General features: G+C 44.5%; 1 protein-coding gene across 3 annotated transcripts in view; it reads right to left on the reverse strand.

The window, feature by feature from the left end:
• Rbm47 (RNA binding motif protein 47) overlaps positions 1-20,997 on the reverse strand; it is a 77,309-nt gene that overhangs the window by 29,740 nt on the left and 26,572 nt on the right. Inside the window, exon 1 of one of the 3 annotated variants that reach the window (XM_032916402.1) lies at positions 6,588-6,694. The exons of the other annotated variants lie outside the window; for them this stretch is intronic. The gene's annotated coding sequence lies outside the window, so the exon portion shown is untranslated. Of the gene's footprint in view, positions 1-6,587; positions 6,695-20,997 lie in introns of those variants that run through there. 3 annotated transcript variants of the gene reach the window in all.

The raw sequence follows: 20,997 nt of genomic DNA on the forward strand, positions 1-20,997 counted from the left end.
TCACAGTCAAGATTTCTTGAGGGTTTTTTTTTTTTTTCAAGGAGAGGATTATGAAAAAATGAAAAGTATCAGTTCAGGTCTTAAGTTAGTGTTAGAAATCCTACTAGTATAAAATATTCAAATGAAAGGAATACAAAATCAAATTAAAATGTTCAAGACACGAGCACAGACATGTGAGATATCTGGAGACACACTCTACCCAGTCTTTACAACTATCAACAGACCTGGAGAGCCAAATGGCTTGTGCGTCCAAATTTCTTACATCCAGTATGGTGCCATGAGTGCAGCACTAGAGTGCGGGCTGGAAGATTAGATTCCCAACGCCTTCATGACCATGTCCTGGCCTGAGACACAGACATGCTATATACCCCAGAATGGCCTGAAATTGGTAATTCTCCTGCCTCTGCCTCTTAAGTGCTAGGGGTCCCAGGCATGTGCCACCATGTCTTTCCCTCTGGTCTCTGATTTTATGCAAACCCCTTCGCTTATTTGAAGTAATGATATAGCTGAACTGCTAGTTTTTAAACAGCTGGTTTTGCCACTGTTGTTCATTTTTGGTTGGCTTCAGGCATTCTTCCACCAAAAACTTAGCCAGGCAGAGAGATTAGACCAAGAAAACAAAGCCAGTGGCTTCATGGGGACACTGTAGGACCTTTCGGGGTCTGAGCACACTTTGGAATCTTCTGGACCAACTGGACTCTAAAGCCAGTTAAAACACAAACTCGTTTCACTACATCTCTGTTGGAATGGCTGGTGTTCTGAGGGATCCATGTCTTTACTAGAACACAAGGAATAACCGCAAATCCTAGTCATGTATAAAACAACAAAGGTATCCAAAATGCCTCAGAAAAAAAAAAATTTCCTCAGGGGGGAAAGAGGTCAAAGCCCGAGAGAGCTGCAGTCAATAAGCATGTGCACTCTTGATGCACGCAGACTTTAACCTAACCCTGAAAACATAGCTCTGCGTGTCAGCTGCTGGCCAACCACCACTCCAATGCCACAGTCTGACAAAACCGCAAACATTAAAGCAAACTATGAGCTGTGTCTCGAAGTTAATCGCAGCACCAGGGCTATAGAATAAAATGTAGACTCCTGGACCACACTCCTGGCTGCACTCAGCCTTCTCGAGGGGAGAGCCTTCATAGGAAATGTGACGAACTTGTACGAACTTTGAGGTTGCCAACTGCGTGTGTTAGTAAGTGTTCCCCCTTAGCAATGTAACAGCTCAGCAGTGGCCATGTACACTCCATAAAATGAAAGCAAATTACTAACATATAATGAAACAGGTTTCAGTTTTATGCTATACTTAGGCAAAGAAGGTTCACCGAGGGGGCAGTCGTAGCTTGTAACTAACAAAATCCCTTCAAGTACAACGTGTAGGCTCAAGATACATTTCCAGAAAATTCTGACTTCCCACAATAAATCAAAATAGAATTTATTTCATAGAAACTTCAATATTTACTATTCTGATTGTTCCCAGAAAAATTTCAAAATAAAACCCGTAAGCTTGGATCTATTCATCTTTTCCTTTTTCCTTCCTTCCTTCCTTCCTTCCTTCCTTCCTTCCTTCCTTCCTTCCTTCTTTCTTTCCTTCTTCCTTTTTTTCTTTCTTTCTTTCTTTTTTTTGCATGAAGTGAATCTTATAGCTGCCCCCGGCTCCCAGCAAATGTTGTGAAAGCTGGTGTGGTGGTGCACACCTTTAATCCCAGCACTCAGGAGGCAGAGGCCCGTAGATATCTGATTCAACCAAGGCCAGCCTGGTCTACAGAGTGAATTCCAGGACACACAAGGCTATCCAAAATAAAACAAACAAAGCAAAAATCCAAACATGCTGGGATCAGCTGACGCAGGATGTCTCCATTTTTATTGTCTCCCCTGATTTTGTTTTGGCCCCTTTCTGTGTCTCGTCAGAGTACAGACAGTCTTTGTTGGTTTTAGTGTAGTGCTTGGTTGGAACTTGTTTTTGAGGCAGGTTATCACTCTGTATCCCACGCCTGGAATTCATGGTAAACCTCCTGCCTCAGACTCATGAATGTGAAGTCTATAAAGTCACTGTGTCTGGCTGCCATACTTGGCTTCTTTTTTGAATCATTATTATTATTGCTATTATTATTGCTATATTATTATTATTGTTATTGTGTGCATCTGTATGATGGGTGCATGTAGGGCACTTTGTGAAATTCTCTCCTCCCACCTCCAGATGGTTTCCTTGAGTTGGAATCTGGTAGGCAGGTTGGCTTCATTGGGCAGCAAGAGCAGTCACCAGCTGAGGCAGAGCACAGCCCACCTCTTTAAAAAGCAAGAGCTTTACAATTGTTCCTTTCTTTTAAACTAAAAGCTTCCTTTTAAAAGATTTAATTCTCTTATTTATTTTTATTTATGTATATGAGTGTTTTGCTGTAGTAAGTAGGGGCATCTTGTTCAGGAAGCAGCCATGGAGGACAGATGAGGGTGCGGGAACTTGGGGACTGTGGTTAGAGATGGGTGAGAGCCATCACATGGGTGCTGGGGACTGAACCCAGGTCCTCTACACAAGCATCAAGGACCCATCTCTCCAGTGCCCTCTAGATATGGTTTTTAAAGTTGCTTCAAATTCATTGTTTGGAATGAGACAGGATACACTAATATTAAAAATCAAACAAACAAAAACTTTATAAACTAATACATTTTTTTTTAACAGCCGATTGTCATGGGTTACTTGTGTCCCGAGCTCGAGAATCACTCCATGAATTAAAGAGCCCACCTTTGGAGCATGCTATAAACCACCAGTGTGTAACTTCAGTAGCCTCCTGGACTGCCTTCATCCCAGTCACTCCTGCACATGACAATAAATTCACAGTGGCCTTTAAAATCCAACCATGGGGTCCTATCAGCCTATTGCTGGATCTCGCCACTGTCTTTAGGATAAAGTCAATATCCTCAAAAGACCAGAGGAGTCTTAGTTCTCATCCAGCTCCGTCTCCCAACGCAGTTCCCCTTACAGGTTGTTCACGGTGCATCAGATCCTCCCAGATTCCCTCCACGGCTACCTGAGCTCAGTCATAAATTTCATTCCTCCGTGAAGCAGTGTGGGGAGACAACTCAACGTGCCCCCAGCATCATCTAGCACTCTGTGTGACACTAGGAAATTGGCATATTGCAGGACAAACATGGTAGGATTTTGACATGTGGCTTAAGCTTACAGTAGCTGTTAGTGACTGAGCCCATTGTCTGCCAAATTAAAACTTTACTAGGGCAGAATCTGTTCTGATTCACATCTAAACCCCAATCCAAGGCTCAGTCCTGGCCCAGCGCCAGTGCTTAACTTTAATTAATGTGAGATGTCATTGTGACTTTTCTTAATACCAAGTACCGAATTTTAACATTGTCCCTGGTCATTCAAACCCTGTCTTTATCCACAAGGTACTGAATTTGAAAAGAGTAAAGAAACGGAATGAATAAACCCAAAGGTGATATTTCCACATCTGACATTTTTGCAAAAGTTCTGAGGACCAGGTCCTGACCTATGACAGAAATGAGAACACCATTTTGAAATCAGTAACAACATAATGTATATTCCCATTACATAATGCACATATCCCTTACAGATAGGACCCAGCATTTATCTGTAAGGCATCCCATAGGAACTGCTTTTAAGCCTCGAGTGCTTCTCACTGCTCACTGTGAGGGAAACAAGGTAGTTTGGAGCTAATTGCTTTTTCCACGTGACAGCAATTGGCACAGGAAATGCAGCGTCCAAAAACAGAGAGAGGTAGACCTGAAATGGACATTTTGAACCACGCTTTTGCCTGATATTCAAAGAATGATTCCTGAACCCCACCCCCCCTGCTCCCATCATCGAATCCAACTGTGCACTTCTGTGTCTACCTCTCCTGAAATGAAGAGACCCTAGGGAAGTCACACCAGGCTGAGACATAGGATAGGCAAGGCTAAGTCCCCAGCTTGGAGGCAGTGACAGCAGCAGCACAGCTCAGTCCTTGCTCGAATCCTCACTGTACATCAGGCACTTGTGCTGAGCATCCCTGGAGTGACGTCATCCACTTGACTGCTGCTCCAGTCACAGGAAGCAAGCACTATAATTCTACTCATGTGAGAGACTGACCAGAGACTAAGTTCAATTGATTGGACATGGAGAAGCTGAGATTCAAACCCAGAGGGGTTGAGAATCCGAGCTCTAAATTAGTACGCGCTGTAAGAGAGCCCAATAGGTCCCAGTTTGGGAGAGTTGAAAATTCCAATTGCACTATTAAAAAAAGAAGAAAGAAAAGAAAAAAAAGGACAAACTGCTATAAATCTTAGGTTCCCTTCAAAGGCCTATGTTTCAAAAGGCTTGGGGGAGCAGTAAGAGGTGGGACCTCATAGGAAATCTTAGGTCATTGCTTGAGAGTGACCTGACAGAGATGTGGGACCCCAGGCTCTGCTTTTATACTTCTTGGTTATGAGGGAAGCATGTTGGCTCCATCATGCACCATGGTATGTGTCCTTGTCACAGGCCTAAAGCAACCGAGTCAATCAGTCGTGACCTGTAACCTCTAAAAGACCACGGCTGACCCCAAACTCAGCAATCTTCATGCCTCAGCTCTCTTAGTGCTAGGATCACATGGCTTGAGCCACCGCCTCTTAGTCCCCAAATTCTTAAAAAAGCCACCCCATTTTGGAAAGGTTTTGAGAAATCAAAGATCCTGTGAAATGACTAAGTGAAATCTACGGCTTTGGTTTCTACTTCTTGGCTAATGATCCCTAATCAGACAGCTCTTTCTCACGAACCTTTTACAAAAGGACACATCTCTTTCAGACCAAGAAAATGAGTGTGTTAAAATTTACACCGTAGAAATTCGAACCAAGCAGACTACTGAGTCTTTATGTATAGCTCATGGGTGGTAGCCACGAGATGGCCGCTCCTCACCGCCTTCATCTTTGCACGTTGACATCTGACCCTTTTTATAACATGCACCTTGTACCAGGGAAACCTAAGGCACCAGTTAGTTACTTATTAAACTTGGGTGCCAAAGGCTGAGTTGTACAAATGACACTGTTAACTGCCTGGCCCGGCCTGTGTGCAGGAGTGGGCCGAGTGATCCTCATAGCTGTGAATTTCTGTCATATCGGCAGAATTCAGCAGCAAATTGCAGCAATTCGTGTCTGACCTCTGATCTGCAAGGTTCATCTGAACCTTTGAACCTCGGCTTGGGATTGAGAAACAGCGAGAAGATGGTTAGTAATTATCCTCCGAAGCTAGGTAAATAGTTAACGCCATTGCTTGTTCTGAAAGCCTGATCCTCAGATCAGTGAGAGCGAGAGGCATTGGAGGGCGCCATTGAGAGTGAACTTTAGGAAGGAAAAAAGGCATTTTGGGCCAATCTAGTGAAAACAGGATATTTCAGGATGGAAATCTCTTAAAATAAATACATCAGACTAAGAAAAATGGAATGGTGCTGGGAAGAAGGCTCAGTCAGGAAAGCAGTTACTGTGCCAGCCACCCCGACAACCTGGCCGGGTCCCCACAGACCAGGAAAAGGCAGGAGAGAACATATTCCACACCAGCTGTCCTCCGACCTAGTCAGTACACCACGGCATGAACACACACGCACGCACGCACGAGAGCACCCATATATACATACACACGCCACGTATGTGTGCACGCACCTTTAATATCCAGTGACAACCACAGTAACACATTCTCTTGTCTCAGCCCTTAAATAAATGCCCAATCTATTCTGTTACAAACCCACGCTAAGCCACTTTGGGAACAAAGTGGAAAACTAGTTACAGACACTACAGACAAGTTTTTACCTTTGATACTGACATGAGAACGCTCGGGTGAGTAGCCGTGAGAGCCGGCTGACACTACAGGCTGACGAGTGACAGGTTCATCTAATGCTCTGTGCCAACCCTGACTGATGATGGCAACAAGGGGTCTCCTACCATGATGGAGGAGGGCTCCTAAGACCAGAGAGATTCTTCACTCGACCAGCTTTGACAGCTATGCAAATTGCTTCATTTTTAGGTAGATGGGTAAAAAAGACACTGCTTTCTGGTCGTTGTGGTTAACATTAGAACAGAGCGTGTAAAGTAGACCTAAATATTGTAGTTAAAGTAATGAGCACAGAGCCTATAAGTTAAACTCACTTTTTAAAGCTATTGTCAGTTTGATGAAGAATGACTCGAGTAGAGCACCCAAGAGGAAGTACCAGGGCTACAGTTTTACATATTATCATACTACCATTTTCTTCCCTAAAGACCACCTAAGTATACGACACCATTGACAAATCCTTGCTTATATTGTATGGCTTAAAAGGCAAAACTCTTAAGGTATATTTGTAATAATCTAGAATTTTTCAAGTATATGCAGTAGAAAGCTGTAAGACTGAACAACGTCTTTAAAAAAAAAAAAAATCCTACCCATAACTAGAGAACTGGAGGCAAATAGAGCAGTGTTTAAAATTCTCCAGAACTTATAGATGTATACACCGCTTTTAATTAAAACAAAACCAAAACAGATTGTTCGATAGACCGGCGCTAAACTGCCTTAACCAAACACAACCATCTTCTCTACACCTCAATGGAAGTAAATAAGGTCTCCCTACCTTTCCAGGCTTGAATCTGGATGCACAGGCTAATTGCGACCACAGCCCGGCTTGGCTTCAGCAACCTTTGCCCCTAACCCCAGGAAGAGCGTGACTCTGCCCTACGTGGCTCCAGGCTCTGCATTGGCCAATGGCTTTTAGCCTTGGGAGTCATTCGCTAAGGACACCTGGAATGAGTTTGAAGGCGTGGCTCAGAACGCAGGGAGGGGCCACAGCTGTCCAGGGGAAAAGCTTAGTAGCCATACAAAGATAAGTGCGAATCCTATTCTAACAGAGACGACTGGGGAAATCCCAAGAAGACACTGACATTGCACAGAAAGGAAATTTGATGGAAATATTTTAGTCGTGACCAGAAGGAAATCAATGGTTTTCTTTCCACTCACCTCGGAGAATCACGTGGGTGCCCACTGCTCTTAAACAGCTTAATATAAATAAGAAAAGTACTAATCCCTGCTTCATGTGGGGTGTTGTGGGGGTTAAATAAACACATTTAAGTGAGCAGAAAGTTGTCTGGCAAATACCAAAAAGCGACACTCTGCGACTTTATTAGACACTGTGAGGTATTAGACAAGGTGACAGTTCTAATCCCAGAATTTGGGGGACTGCACTTGGAGGTTCGACATATCAAGTCAGTATAATCTACCTGGTAAGACTGCCTCAAAAGCCTTAAAGAAAAAACAAGGTATTACCATGACTTCTTGGAAATGCTTAAGTTTTAGTAAACTTCCCCCTACCCCACCTTTATCGTAACTAGGCTAGATAACTTGAATTGTTGGGCACTCTCCCATCCAAACACTACCAAAACCATGTTTATAAATATGATAAAAATATGCAAAAATCCCCCATGAACGTGTTGGTTAATTTGAACCTGTGAGAAGCTGACACAAGTGGTGTGCCACACAGACATAGTTTGATAAGAGGAGCTTTGTGGTAATAAAGACAACACGTGGGGAAGACGATCCAAAGCACTTCGGAGTCACACACTCCATCTCACCTGAGGTGGAGCCTCCTACAAGATTCCTCTGGAAGTAGGATATCAGACGGGGGGGGGGCGCGGGAGAGACTGAGGCGGGGGTGGGGGGGGGGGTTAGGTCTTGACACCATGTGACACCCGCGTGGTACTCTCTCAACAAGTATGAAAGTGACCTCCACAGCCTATACAGAAGTGAAAACCTGTCAGTCTTCCTAGGGTAACATTTCGGACCGGGACACAGAGCAGTGGTACTGTGTGTGCCTAGCACATTCAAGGCCCTGAGTCGCACCCCAAGGTAGGAGTAGGGAAGCTGGGTTTGCTGATGCACCTCTGCAATCCCAGTGCTGGGGAGGTGGTCAGGAGTTCAAAGTCGCCTTTAACTACATAGCCGGTTCAAGGCCAGCCTGAATCACATGAGGTCACATCCTAAAATACCAACCAACCGACAAGGCCGTGACCTCAAGTTTTCCCTTCGTTCACTTCATTGAATTATAAGATTTTTTTAAAGTAGACTGTTAAAAGACCAGAGGGGCAAGTATGTTTCCAGTCTATTCTTCTATCCATATTTTATAAAATAAAGTTTTATGACATCTAAATAAAATGATAAATACTGAGAAATATTAGATACTTAATGTAGGGTAGAAATCCAAAAGAAAAAAAAAATCTAAGATTATAAACTGTTAACTATTACATGAAACCAAACTCCCAGGCTAATTGAAGGAAAACGAAGAGTCATAGAGACTAAGCCAGTATTTTAAAATATATATTTTAAGCTTGGGGGTAGTGGTAGCAGTGCACACCTTTAATCCCAGCACTTGGGAGGCAGAGGCAGGCAGATCTCTGAGTGTGAGGCCAGCCTGATCTACATATAATTCCTTAACTACAAATAGGACCTAGAAACTTTTTAAAAATATCTATTTACTTAGGGTGTCTCGTGTGCCTCAGTGACCATCCGATCAGAGGACAGGTGACTGTCTCCTTTTACCAAGAGGGTCCCAGGAGTCAGACTCTGGTTAACAAATTTGGTGGCAGGAGCCTTTACATGCTGAGCGTTCTTCTCTGGCCCGGAAGGTAAGAGTACATGCTGTCCTTGCAGAAGACCAGGGTTAAGTTCTCTACATCCGCATGGAGGCTCACCCTCTACAAGATCTGATGCTGCCTTCTGGCTTCAGTGGGCACTACAAGCCCACGGTGCAAAAGATAGATATGCAGGTGAAACACCCATACACATAAATGAGACTAAGTACGCTTTAAAAAAGCTAGTTTTAAGAAAAAATTCCTGTGTTTACAGAATATTTTGAACATTAGTATTTCAGGTCTGGGGGCTTTTTGTAAGAATGTGTGTATGTGTATGTGTATGTTCTTATGATAAACACTGCCCTAAAGTGCAAAATCTTGACAAAAAACATTCGAGGGTTGTGAGTTTCAAGGTAGAGGAGGGCCTGAGGGTGAGGGCCCTTCAGGGGGCAGGTATAAGTGCTTAATTGGCATGCGCTGAGCCCCGGCTTTAAAACACACAAGAGTTGGGCGCTAAGAGCAAATAGCTTTTCACAGTAGATGTAAAAGCAGTGATTATGACAATTATAGCCTGCCTTCAACATGAAAACAAGTGAAATCTTCCTGCTGTGGCTTCGAACAAAGTTGGCTTTAATAAATTCAAGTAATGCAGAAAAACCAAGAAGTTACCTCCCTCGATTACATAGACCTTGTCCCCGACTCCTAGCAGCCCCTCCGTGAGCACACAGATGTGATGCAAGCCACTCTGGGTCCAACAGGCTTGTAGCAAGCAGCAAACCCTGTCTGAAGAGCTGGTCCTCAGTCTGCACAAAACTCCTTTGTTTTAGAGTCCCAGGCAGTGGCAGGTAGAGAAGCAGAAGGTACCAGCAAAGCATGGAAGCCCTAAGGCAGACTTGGTTGTGTAAAGGAGAGAAACAAACTTGAGACTAGTGGGGGAAGGAAGGCATAGACATTACGAAGTTACATTGACTAGTTTTACTTACTTCAGGTAAATTTTATTACGGGGTGTGTGTGTATGATAATTGAGTGAGGGAATGTATGTATGAGCCACATTGGGGCAGAGACCGGAGGACATGTTTGTTGAGGTGTATTCTCTGTCTATGTTTGTGTGGGTCCTGGGGGCTGAACTTGGGTCAGCTGGCTTGGGTGGCAAATATCTTACTCTTTGCTGTTTTTCTGAGACTGGGCCTAATATATTGAAAGCTGGATTCAGACTTGCTCTGTACCTGAAGATGACCTTGAACTCCTGATCCTCCTCTCATTTTCCATGGGATGGGATATAGGTGTGAACCATAATGTCCACTTGCCAGTGTGAATCACTGTGATCTTGGGGACTTTACCAGACAAACACTGTACTGACTGACCTGTATTCCCAGCCCTTCATAGGCTATTTTAAATACAGGGGATATCTGATCAGGCCAAATCAAACCTAAGTATTATTTTTAAATTTCAATTCATCTATAAGTTAAAATAAAACCAATGTAAAGACCATACCAGTATGCATTTGCCTTTACTTATAATAGTAATATACTGTTTCTAGAAATACACTTGGTAATATTTAATTATTTGCGGAGGGGTGGGCATAAGTGTGTAGAGATCAGTGGACAGCTTGCAGAAGTCAGTTCCCTCCTTCCACCATGAGGTTTCTGAGTCATGTCATCAAGCTTGGTGGCAAGTGCCACTTCAGCATCTCATTTGGTGCTATTCTGAATTCCGAAAGCTTTGCTAAAATTACTGTTTGCATCAGTGCATGGCTAACATGTAAGAGAAAGAAACTGCTCATATAGGTGCACACATGCACACACAGCACTGAAGTGTTAGCCTGTGCCAAACATCAGTACTGAAGCCACAGAGCAGTGTTAATAGTGTTAGCAATAGTCGGCCATGAACCTAATTATAGCTCACTGGAAAGGAGATGGGCTACACAGAAGTTCCCACACACCTGAATGAACAAAGGCACCCGACTACCATTCCCCTGGTTAGATTGGCAAACGCTCCATTATAGCACTTAACATAGTATCATACATATTGGGGTAAAGAATAAATAAAGTCTGAGATATTTTATCTTAAAATTTAAAAATGGGGGATATTGCTTGCTTAGCATGATCAAAGCCCTGGTTTAGAGCTTGAGCACAGCAAACAGACAAAGGTATAGGGGAGCTTTGATCCCAAAGGTGATCCTCTAAAATCATTACATCACACTGGGTGGATTTGTATAAAAACTAAAGCTCTAGCCAGGCAGACTAGCTGTTCTGGCTTGTTTTTTGTTGCTGCGATAAACACCAACATTAACTTGTGGAGGAAGGGGTTTACCTGGTTTCCATGTCCATGCCACAGACCATTATTGATGGATGTCAGGGCAAGAACTTAAGAGTCTGGAAGCAGAGCCTGAGGCAGAGCCCACAAAGGGATGCTGCTGACTGGCTTGTTTTCCATGATGGGCCTGCTCAGCCTGCGTTCCTGTACAATTCAGGACCACCAGCCAAGAAGTGATATCACCACAGTGGGCTGGGCCTCGCACATTATCGTGGCTATTTGAATGAGAACGTCTCCCAAAGGCCGTTTCCTATACGAATGCTCAGTCCCCAGTTGGTGGAACTGTTTAGGAAGGATCAGGTGTGGCCTTGACAGGGAGTGGTCACTTCAGGGTGGATTTTGAGGTGAAGCCGTTCCCAGTTAGCTTCCTTCTCTGCTTTGTGCTTGTGGATCAGGTATGGGCTCTCAGCTCCTCCTCCAGCACCACACCTGCTGCCACACTCCCTCACGGCGATCATGAGCTGATAACCCTCTGAAACGAAAAGCAAGTCCCCAATTCAATGTCTTCTTTTATAAGTTGCCTTGGCCATGGTGTGTCTTCACAGCAATAGAAACGTACCTTAGAACAGCCAATCAAGAAAAAGGCCTCCTACAGACATGTTCTCAGACCAATCCGACAGAGGCAGTTCCCATATTGAGGATCCCTCTTCCCAGGTGACACGACTTTGTGTCAAATTGATGGAATTTAATGAACACAGTAGCCTATGCCTGGAATCTAAGTACTTGGAAGGTGAAGGCAGGAGGATTGGGAGTTCAAAGCCCTCTTGGGCTACAAAGGGAGTCAAAGCCAGCCTGGGCTACACGAGACTTAAAATAGTCTCAAAATAGACTAAAATTAAAACCTGTTGTCCAACTGAAAAGTCTCTGAACTTAAGACTGATTTTTAAAGGGGGGAGGGGAACCAAAGACATTTCAATTCTTTAAAGGGTAAAATAGTAGTTAATACCAACTACCATTTACAGAGTTCATTTGTTCTAACTGGCAGGAACAGTTCTAGGCAAGGGGGTTATAAGTGTCACGGAAAACCACCAAAGTATCACCTTTACACACTTTATAATCTCGTAGGGAAAACAGTGAGCAAGGTACCCGACAGCACAATCGTTATGTTGGGCTGTGCAAGGTCAGGAGGAAACCGGCAGAGCAAGAGAGCAGGAGTGAGGACCTGTGTCAGCAGGTCCTCGGACTCCCCCGGAAAGAAGCTGTCCGAGTTACTGGTCATACAAACTAAGACCTGGGCCAGGCCTAGTTACCTGGAGTCCCAGCACTTGGAAGGCAAGAGGCTTGTTACAAGTTTGAGGCAAGCATGGGACAAAGCCTAAAGTGTGAGACCCTGTCTCAAAAACAGGACAACGGACAATTGGTGGTGGTGCACGCCTTTAATCCCAGCCCTTGGGAAGCAGAGGCAGGTGGATCTCTGAGTTTGAGGCCAGCCCGGTCTACAGAGCAAGTTCCAGGACAGCCAGGACTACACAGAGAAACCTCATACCGACCAACCGACCAAACAACAACAAAAAAAATCAAAATACAACAAACCCAAAAAACCAAAACCCACAAACAGTGACCTGAAGCATATAATGTGAATATATCACATGCGTTTATCTTCTCATGGAAAATGCCATTTATGGAAGCATGTGAAGATTTATTTAACTCACAAATGCTTGCTGTTTACATAGTAGTAGCTATCTAATGTGAACCTAGGTGGTACAATCGCAGAAGGCAGGAATGGGTTATTGGGGAGTGAAAGCCAGGAGGCTGAAGAGATGGCTCAGAAAGAGGGCGCTGCTTTTGCAGAAGACCTGAGTTCAGTTCCCAGCATCTGCCTTTAATTATTTACTCTGAAAACTTTCAAAACATTAATCCTACCCTCAAAACCAAAATCCATCTTATGTATTTACCAGGATTCAGGGAAATGATGCCATTTACTTTGTAACTAATGAATTCTTTTGCTTATTATTGGGTTTTTGAGACAGGGGTATACTCTATGTAGCCCAGGCTGGCCTCAAACTCACTAATCCACTGTCACATCCCCGAGTGGCTAGATTACATGTGCACATACCAAACCCAGGTACATTTTAACTTTGAAGGAGACTATCTGAAGGTTTCACAATACGGAATAATCCAGATACCTTTTTTTCCTTGTTGTAACAATATGATGATTGTTTGGCTACGGGGTGAGAATAAAATTGTATGCATTTTAAAGCAATTCTGAGAAAGCACAGAATAGCCACATACCCTCACACAACGGGGCTTTAACAGCGTCTGCCTGGAGAGTTCAGAAGGGCATTAGCATCCTTCTCAGAAGGGGAATTACAAGCACTAGAGACTTAAATTAGAATTTTTTAATGTACCATTTTCATAATTTATGGACCTCACCCCTCAGCTTGTTCCAGATTTGTTTAGGAAAATCCATCTCCTGCTTTGCTACATCAGTGTTACGTTATGGATGAGCGATGAATAGGCCAAGATCCAGGCCCTTAGGGGGCTACCAGGCTGCTGCTGGAGGTGTCTCACCCAGAGGGTAAATGGATGGTGACAGAGATGTGGTAACCAACGGAATCATGACTCCAGGCTCCTGTGTGACAGTGACAGTAAGCGAGAGAGGTGCTAGCCAGAACTAAATACTTAAGCCTTGCACCAACTTTGGGCTCGATGTATCGCACGTGTTAGTCTTCTGTGACCCTCACACTAACATAGTGACTACCTTATTTATTCCACGCATGTGAAAAGTGTGGCTCTGAGGACCTAAATACATTGCTCAATATCTCACAGTTGAGAGTGGCAGAGAGAGAAGTCACACCCAGTCAACAAGACCCCACAACCTATGCCTTGGCCCTGGAACCACCAAGCGGCATGGACTTCATCACAGAGGGGTGAGAGACCAGGGCCGGTCTCTTTGTTCACCTTCATGCACTCAGTTCTCCCACACAGCGTGCAAAGGGAAGCCTGCAGGTTCTCGGCGTTAGCATCTGCTGTTCGCACACGGCGAGCGTATACACTGTAGTTTGGAGAGTGGAGACAGCGGTGGAATTCGAAATGATCTAACAGAAGAGAAAGGCAACTGATCACAAGCAGCATGTAGAGCTGCTAGAAAATCAACAGGAGCTGGGCTCTGAGGCACTCAGGAGGTCAACGCAAGAGCACACACACTGTTGGGGAGTTCAAGGGCACCCTGGGCAAAACAGCAAGTGCCAGGCCAGCCAAGGGCACATAGTAAGGCCTTATCTCAAAGCAGAATGCAAGCTCCAGGCGAAGACCACATGGCCATGAGTACAGGGGAAGCTCAGACTGGACTTGATGGGTGGGAAAAAACAAAGGCACAAGAGTGGGTGGGTAGAGAAGGAAGGGATGGATCTGGGGGAGGGGGGTTTGGGGGAGGGAGTAATCGTGAGTATTTAGGGAGTAAGCGAGTGAAATCTCATCATGCCAAATTTTCAAACAACTAAAAATTACGAAAACGGAAAAACAATAAAATCCAAAAAAGTTAGGCTCTTGTTTTGTTTTTAAGAAAACCAACAACATTGACAAACTTGTAGCAAAAGGGCAAGGAGGAGAGAAAACTCAACTTACTAAATTCAGGAGAACAGGAGATATCACTAGTGACACAAAGCAACAGAAGGATCAGAGAGACGTCATGAACAGTGTGCACTGGTTAGCTCCATCACCCAGGTGTAATAGATACATTTCTGAGAAAATAAACTCCAAGAATAAGAAACAGGAGATCTGGAGCTAGAGAGATGGCTCAGCAGGTGGGATCACATGATGCTTTCCCAGAGGACTCAAGTTCAGTTCCTGCACCAAGCCGCTCACCGCCCCTGTGACCAGCTCCAGATCTGATGCCCTCACCTGGCAGCCTCAGGCACCTGTGACGAGTCAGTGTCCTGCTCTGACTGCCTGCTGCCATGCCTCCCTCGGTCATTACGGACTCTCCCTCTAGAACCATAAGCCGTAATAAACTCATAAGTAAGTTGCTTTTGGTTGTGATATTTTATAACAACTAAAAGTAACTCACACAAACCAGGCAGATCAAGAGTTTAAAGTTGACCACATGAGACCACTGTGTCTCCAACCAAAGGGGACAGGAAAGGTAATTGAATGGGTAGAAGATGCTGGTGCGGGAAAGGCTGCATTTGAAAGACCCTGCATTTGTTCCCCAGAACCTATATGTTGGAAGGAGTAAACTGATACTTTCAGGTTACCCTCTGACCTCCGCAAACATGACCTCCATGGCAACACACAGTTTTTTAAAAAGTCGAAGTCAAACCAATTTTAAAAAGTATTATGTACCATGACCCAGTATGACTTATCCCATGGGCTTACCACAGGAAAAACAACCAGAGAAACACACAATAGTAACAAAGATGGATCTACATTATTATCAAAGTAATATGGAAATACATGACACAATCCACCAACTTTCATAATTATAACAAACAAACAAACAAAAAAACAATAAAATCTTACAACAATTTAATTGTAAAAGACTCACCACCTTCCCTTCCCCAGATTGGGAATAAGAAAAAAAAAATGCATTTTGTTCAATGCTGTACAGGAGGCTCCAACCAAGGCAGTTAGGCAAAGAAAAGAAACACTGATTATGCACACAGGAAGCTCAGAAGTAAAACTAGCCATAGATCAACTCGGAGAAAAGTGTGCTCAACACTCTGCAGTTCCCAGCCCACACAAGGCAGCCCCCAGTGCATGTGCACACACTTAGGAAGCCGTCTACAGTAAGAAACTACAGTAGCCAAGGGATCGAAGGGGAGAACCATCTCATGCAAGCCGTGCTCTCACCTCCAAGCAAATGAGGTGACACGTACCTGTCCCACAAATACATACTATGGGTTGGGGTTGTGTTGTAATAATCAGCAAATAAAACAGAAATTTCTTCTACCTGATTTCTTTTAACTTCTCAAACAAACAAAAAACAAAACAAATAATTAAAAAGACAGTAAAATGGGAGAAAACGTTTGCAAAGCACATTTCTGTTGATAGCTTTTATCTAGAATATGTAAAGAACTACCATAAATTAATAATAAAAGGGGGCTGGAGAGATGGCTCAGTGGTTAAGGGCACTGACTGCTCTTCCAGGTCCTGAGTTTGAATCCCAACACCCACATGGTGGCTCACAACCATCTGTGAAGGGATCTGATGCCCTCTTCTGGTGTGTCTGAAGATAGCTACAGTGTACTTACAGACATAAAATACATCTTTAAAATAGAAAAATTAATAATAAAAAAGACAAACTAATCTAAGAATAGATGAAGACATTTCTCCAAAGACTCATGCATGGCCACGAAGCGCAGGAGGCTGGATAAACACATGCTGTCATTGTCATCAGGAAAATGCACGGTGACATCACAGTCATTCTATGCTTACTGGAATGGCTACCATCAAAAGACAAAATAGGCTCCAGTGAGAGAGGAAGCCCCTAGTCCTGCAGTGACTGATGTGTGTGTGTGTGTGTGTGTGTGTGTGTGTGTGTGTGTGTGTGTGTGTGTGTGAGAGAGAGAGAGAGAGAGAGAGAGGGAGAGAGAGAGAGAGGAGGGAGGGAACAATGAAGAGACAGTGAGAGACTGGGATGTAAAGTGAATAAGTAAATTAATTACTTTCTAAAAAAGGACAAACAGTGCATGACCCAGCATACACCTGTGATCCAGGCAGGCCGATGGTGGGGTGGGCCGCTCCCTGTCCAGCCAGTCAGGCAGAAACGGGAAACTCCAGGTTCCACAAGAGACTGTCTCAAGATAAGGCAGAGAGTGAGGGGAGATGCTGACTTCAGGCCTCTGCACACCCCTATATCACCTTACGTGTGAGAACACACACACTCACAAAACCTAAAGGCTGTAGCAGCACTATTTCTTCCCTCAAATGTATAAAGACAAATGGGATATATTCATACAACAGAACGCCGCTTTACAATGAAAAGCTTACGTATGTATGCCATGATACACACGGATCTTGAGGGGCTGGGGAGACAGCTCACTCTTTCAAGGGCAGTGGTTGCTTTCCCAAAGGATCTCATCAGTTCAGTCCCCAGCATCCACAGCCAGGGGCTCAACCTCTTATAACTCCAGCCGCAGGGGATTCGACAGCCTCTCAGGCCACCATGCTCCTGTCCCTGGTCCCCCCATGCAGTGATCGAATTATTCAGGTAAGCAGAAAGCTAAAAGTAAATATTTGGGGTGGATAGGAGGTGGGGAAGAACCTGGGGGGGAAAGACTATGATCGATATATACCGCATTTTAAGGAAAATTTTAAAAAGTTTTTTAAATAATATTTGTAAGTTATTTTTATTATTATTGGTAATTATTCACTTTACATCCTGCTCACTGTCCCCTCCCAGTCACCCCCTCCCACAATCTACCCCCCTCTAAGCAGGTAGGGGCCCCCTGGGTAAATAATATTTTTAAAAAGATAGCATACTAAGTGAAAGAAGGCACCATGATATAAATCCACATTGTAAAACATCCATATGAAACATGTTTATGAGTCAGAAGGCAGATGGGCGAGAAAGCAGAAGTGGCTGGTAATGGACACTGGGGATTTTTAAGGTGTTGACCATGCCCTGAAAGGTGGTTACACAGCAGTGAGGACTTCCGAAAGCCCCCTGAAAGCCCACATTAAACAGGCACACCACGTCCCAGTAAAGCTGTCACTTTAAAAAGTTGTAATAACAACTTGAGCAAGTAGGAGAAAAGCGGGCAGTCTCCGTTCATCACCTACTCTCCAAAGGGAGCTTTTCAGGGCCGTGTCTAGACTTCCTCTTCCCACCCATCCCTTTCTGTTCTTTTTTAAGGAATAAAACTTCCCCATGCTCTGTAAGCTGGAAGGTTCAGGTTATATGTTTCTCCCCCAGTCTCATTTCAGACTCAGACATTTATAAGAAAATGCTTACCATGCAGAAGAACATCAGAGATGTCTCCATTTTGACACCATTTTTACATCTGGGTGAACGGCTAAGTGTCCCAGCTCTGTCATTCTCATAGTGAATAGAAGTACAACAAAAGGCTTTCTCTGGTCCGTGTTCACTCAGCAGCCCCTGTGTGACCTTTCCCTCACGGTGTCTGTGCCTATGTGACTGTGCTGAGGTGGGGATGGGAGCCCAGGGCCAGGGCACTGCTGCAGTAATTAATTAGCCTCTGGTTTGAGCCTCACTCAGCCTCTGCCTGCCTCTTCTTTTCCTTCCAGTTATTTCTCTGTCTTCTAATCTCCACACCAATGCTGCTCTCTGATATTCACAAGAGACCACCTACACAGAGCAAACCCATGGTCAAGTCTCAGGAAAAAAACCAAAAACAACAACAACAAAAAAAAAAAACAAAAAACAAAACAAACAAACAAAAAAAACCCACAGGCTTTGGAGTATGGTAGAAAGTGAGTTCAAACCCTAACCCCATCCCTTACCACTTAGCTACCTTGGGTAAACTTCTGATGTCAGAGCTATCCAACAAAGACCACGCGAGCCTCCTAACAATCCTAGGGTTACCAGTAAGAGCTGAATACTGAGAGCAACCCCTGAATCACACATATGATCACGCAATGGTTGGAGACAGCAATATGTGGCCTAGTAGTGAAGATGAAGGTCCCATGGCACCACAGAGGATGCATAGACTCTCCTGAGGAGATGAAAGGCCTCAGAGTGTCCACAGGATGCCTTTGGTTGACACCTAATTACCGACCCTCCTTTATGTGCTCCGAGGTTACAGCCACAGATACCCTCAGCACACACGAGCTTACACCCGACTGGACTATATACAAGGACGGGTCCTCACTAGGCAGAACAGAATGACCACTGCTGGAAGTTTGGGAGTTTTGTTGTTGTTTGGCTAGGTTTATATGACACAGGGGCTCAGATAGCTCAGGCTGGCCTAAGTCCACTGGCCACGTGCTGGGATTACACATGCCACTGCCACAAGGGCTTTCCCTGCGTTCAGAGGGACTCGGTGTATAACCTAGATGATAGTGGTTTCTTCCTGACCAGCTTTCTCCAGGACTCTGCTGTTCATTTCAAGAGATATTCATAGTGGGTTTTCTCCCCAGGTGAGAGTAAGAAATGATAGTTTCTCAGGAGAGACTAGTCAAATACTCTGTCCTCAGAGCAAAAAACTTACTCAAGTAAGGATGCAGTCTCTCCCCTCAGAAAATGATTATCCGTATTCACAGAATCCTGGAGCCAGCACTGTCGGGATAGATAGGGCCAGGACCAGGGTGGAATATAAGAAGATTCCTAAACCAGAGATCAGCAGCACCGGCACAGAGGAACCTCGAGGGGGCAGCTTACACCTGCTATCTCCCCCACCTCTTCCCATGCCTGGAAACCACAAACACTGCGCCAGCATGTACAATACCAAGCAAGCAAGGACACACGTACGTGCTCTGGGAACAGATAGAAGTCTGGCCTGGTGCACAGGCCTACAACCCTGCTCACCCACAAACCAAGGCAGCAGCAGAGCCAGCTTCAGACAATCCTCTGGGCTTCGAGAGCATTTACCGACCCTGGTAAATATGTTGGCTATTTTTCTGGTTGCTGTGACCGGATGACATGTGATTTGAAGCTACTTAAGGGAGGAAAGGTTGATGTTGGCTCATAGTCTGAGACCACACACACACACACACACACACACACACACACATCACACAAATAAAATTCTTTTAAAAAGAAAAATAAGGCTTCATATATATATAAGTATTGAGTAATTAATTTGTAAAAGTAATTCTAGAAAGTACTTTGAAATCTCTGCTAAGCCAGTCTTGCTTAGTCTGGTCATATACAATGGGTTGGGGCCACAAAATTAAAAAAAAAAAAAAAAACCTCTCTGAAATCATTTCCCAGGATACAAGTTCCCCAAACTTGGTGACGATCCTGAGACTGCTAGCAGGCCTGAGTTTCCTTTTGGCAAACCCGAGGCAGAGAACAGTACTATTCTATTAACACTCTGCATGACGCTGGGCATTTGATAAGTCCTTATCTAGCTCTCAAGAGGTTGAGTGAGGCAGGAAGACTGGGGTTCAGAGCCTGCCTGGGTAACACAAGCTAAACTATTTCAATAGCAATGGCCAGGTGTGATGGCACACGCCTTTAACCCCAGCAGAGGCTGGAAAGTGTACTGCCTGCGACCCCTGGCCATCACACTGGACAATGTAAATCTAGATTGAACAGGGGAACATTGCCAGGAGATCCTGGGCAGAGTTACAAACACTGGATCAGCTCTGGTAGAGGAGCTGGAACAACCAACATCTATTTCTGTGGGAAGAACATGCCTCCAAGCGCCATTTAGCACACTGTTAGAATAGCTGGCTTTTCTTACAGTTCAGCCAGTGGAAACTATATGGGTGGCTCCGTAGTTCAGAGCGGTGTATCCTGCTCTTTCAGAGGATCAGAGTTCGGTTCCCAGCACCCACATCAGGCGGCTCACTGTAACTCCAGCAGCTCCAGAGGGGGGTCTGACGACCTCTTCTGGTCACTCGGGCACCTACACGCACAGGCTCAAACACACGTGTGCGTGTAATTAAATACAAAGTCTTTACAACATGTTTTAAAAGATTCAATTAATGGTCATATAAGAATGAAATTACTACACTGACCTTTTTTTTCAGTCATTTAGCTCTTCTCCTCCAGGGACAGGAGCACTTTCAGATTTTCTCATTACTCAGCCAGAGTCGTTCCAGCTGCTACATACACGCACACCGGGGATGGCTCAGTGTGCAAGAGCGGCCATTCTCTCTCCTTTCCCTTCTCTCTCCACCCCGACCCCTGCTTCCCCTAGCTTAGATTTCATCATACAATCTTCAGCCTATAAATGGTTGAAGGAAAAGTCCTGACGCTGTGCAGTCACCACACCTTTACGCCAAGGTCACATGCATTTTATAGGTGTCCCGATACCACGGGAGGTGATGTCGCCTGCCTTGCATATTGGGTTACAGGGGTGAATGCTCCATATCGGCCACACCACCTGTTGTACTGTAATCATTCGGACACATTTCCCACGGCAAATCTGATATGTCCTGGCTGCTTTGTCCAGAGAAAGGAGTACAGAACTTCACTGGATGAATCAAGCCTGCTCTGAATTGAGGGGAAGTCAAGCATGAGGAGGAAGTGAACTG

The sequence above is a fragment of the Rattus rattus genome, chromosome 11 (assembly GCF_011064425.1).
Source record: "Rattus rattus isolate New Zealand chromosome 11, Rrattus_CSIRO_v1, whole genome shotgun sequence".
Taxonomy (NCBI): Eukaryota; Metazoa; Chordata; class Mammalia; order Rodentia; family Muridae; genus Rattus; species Rattus rattus.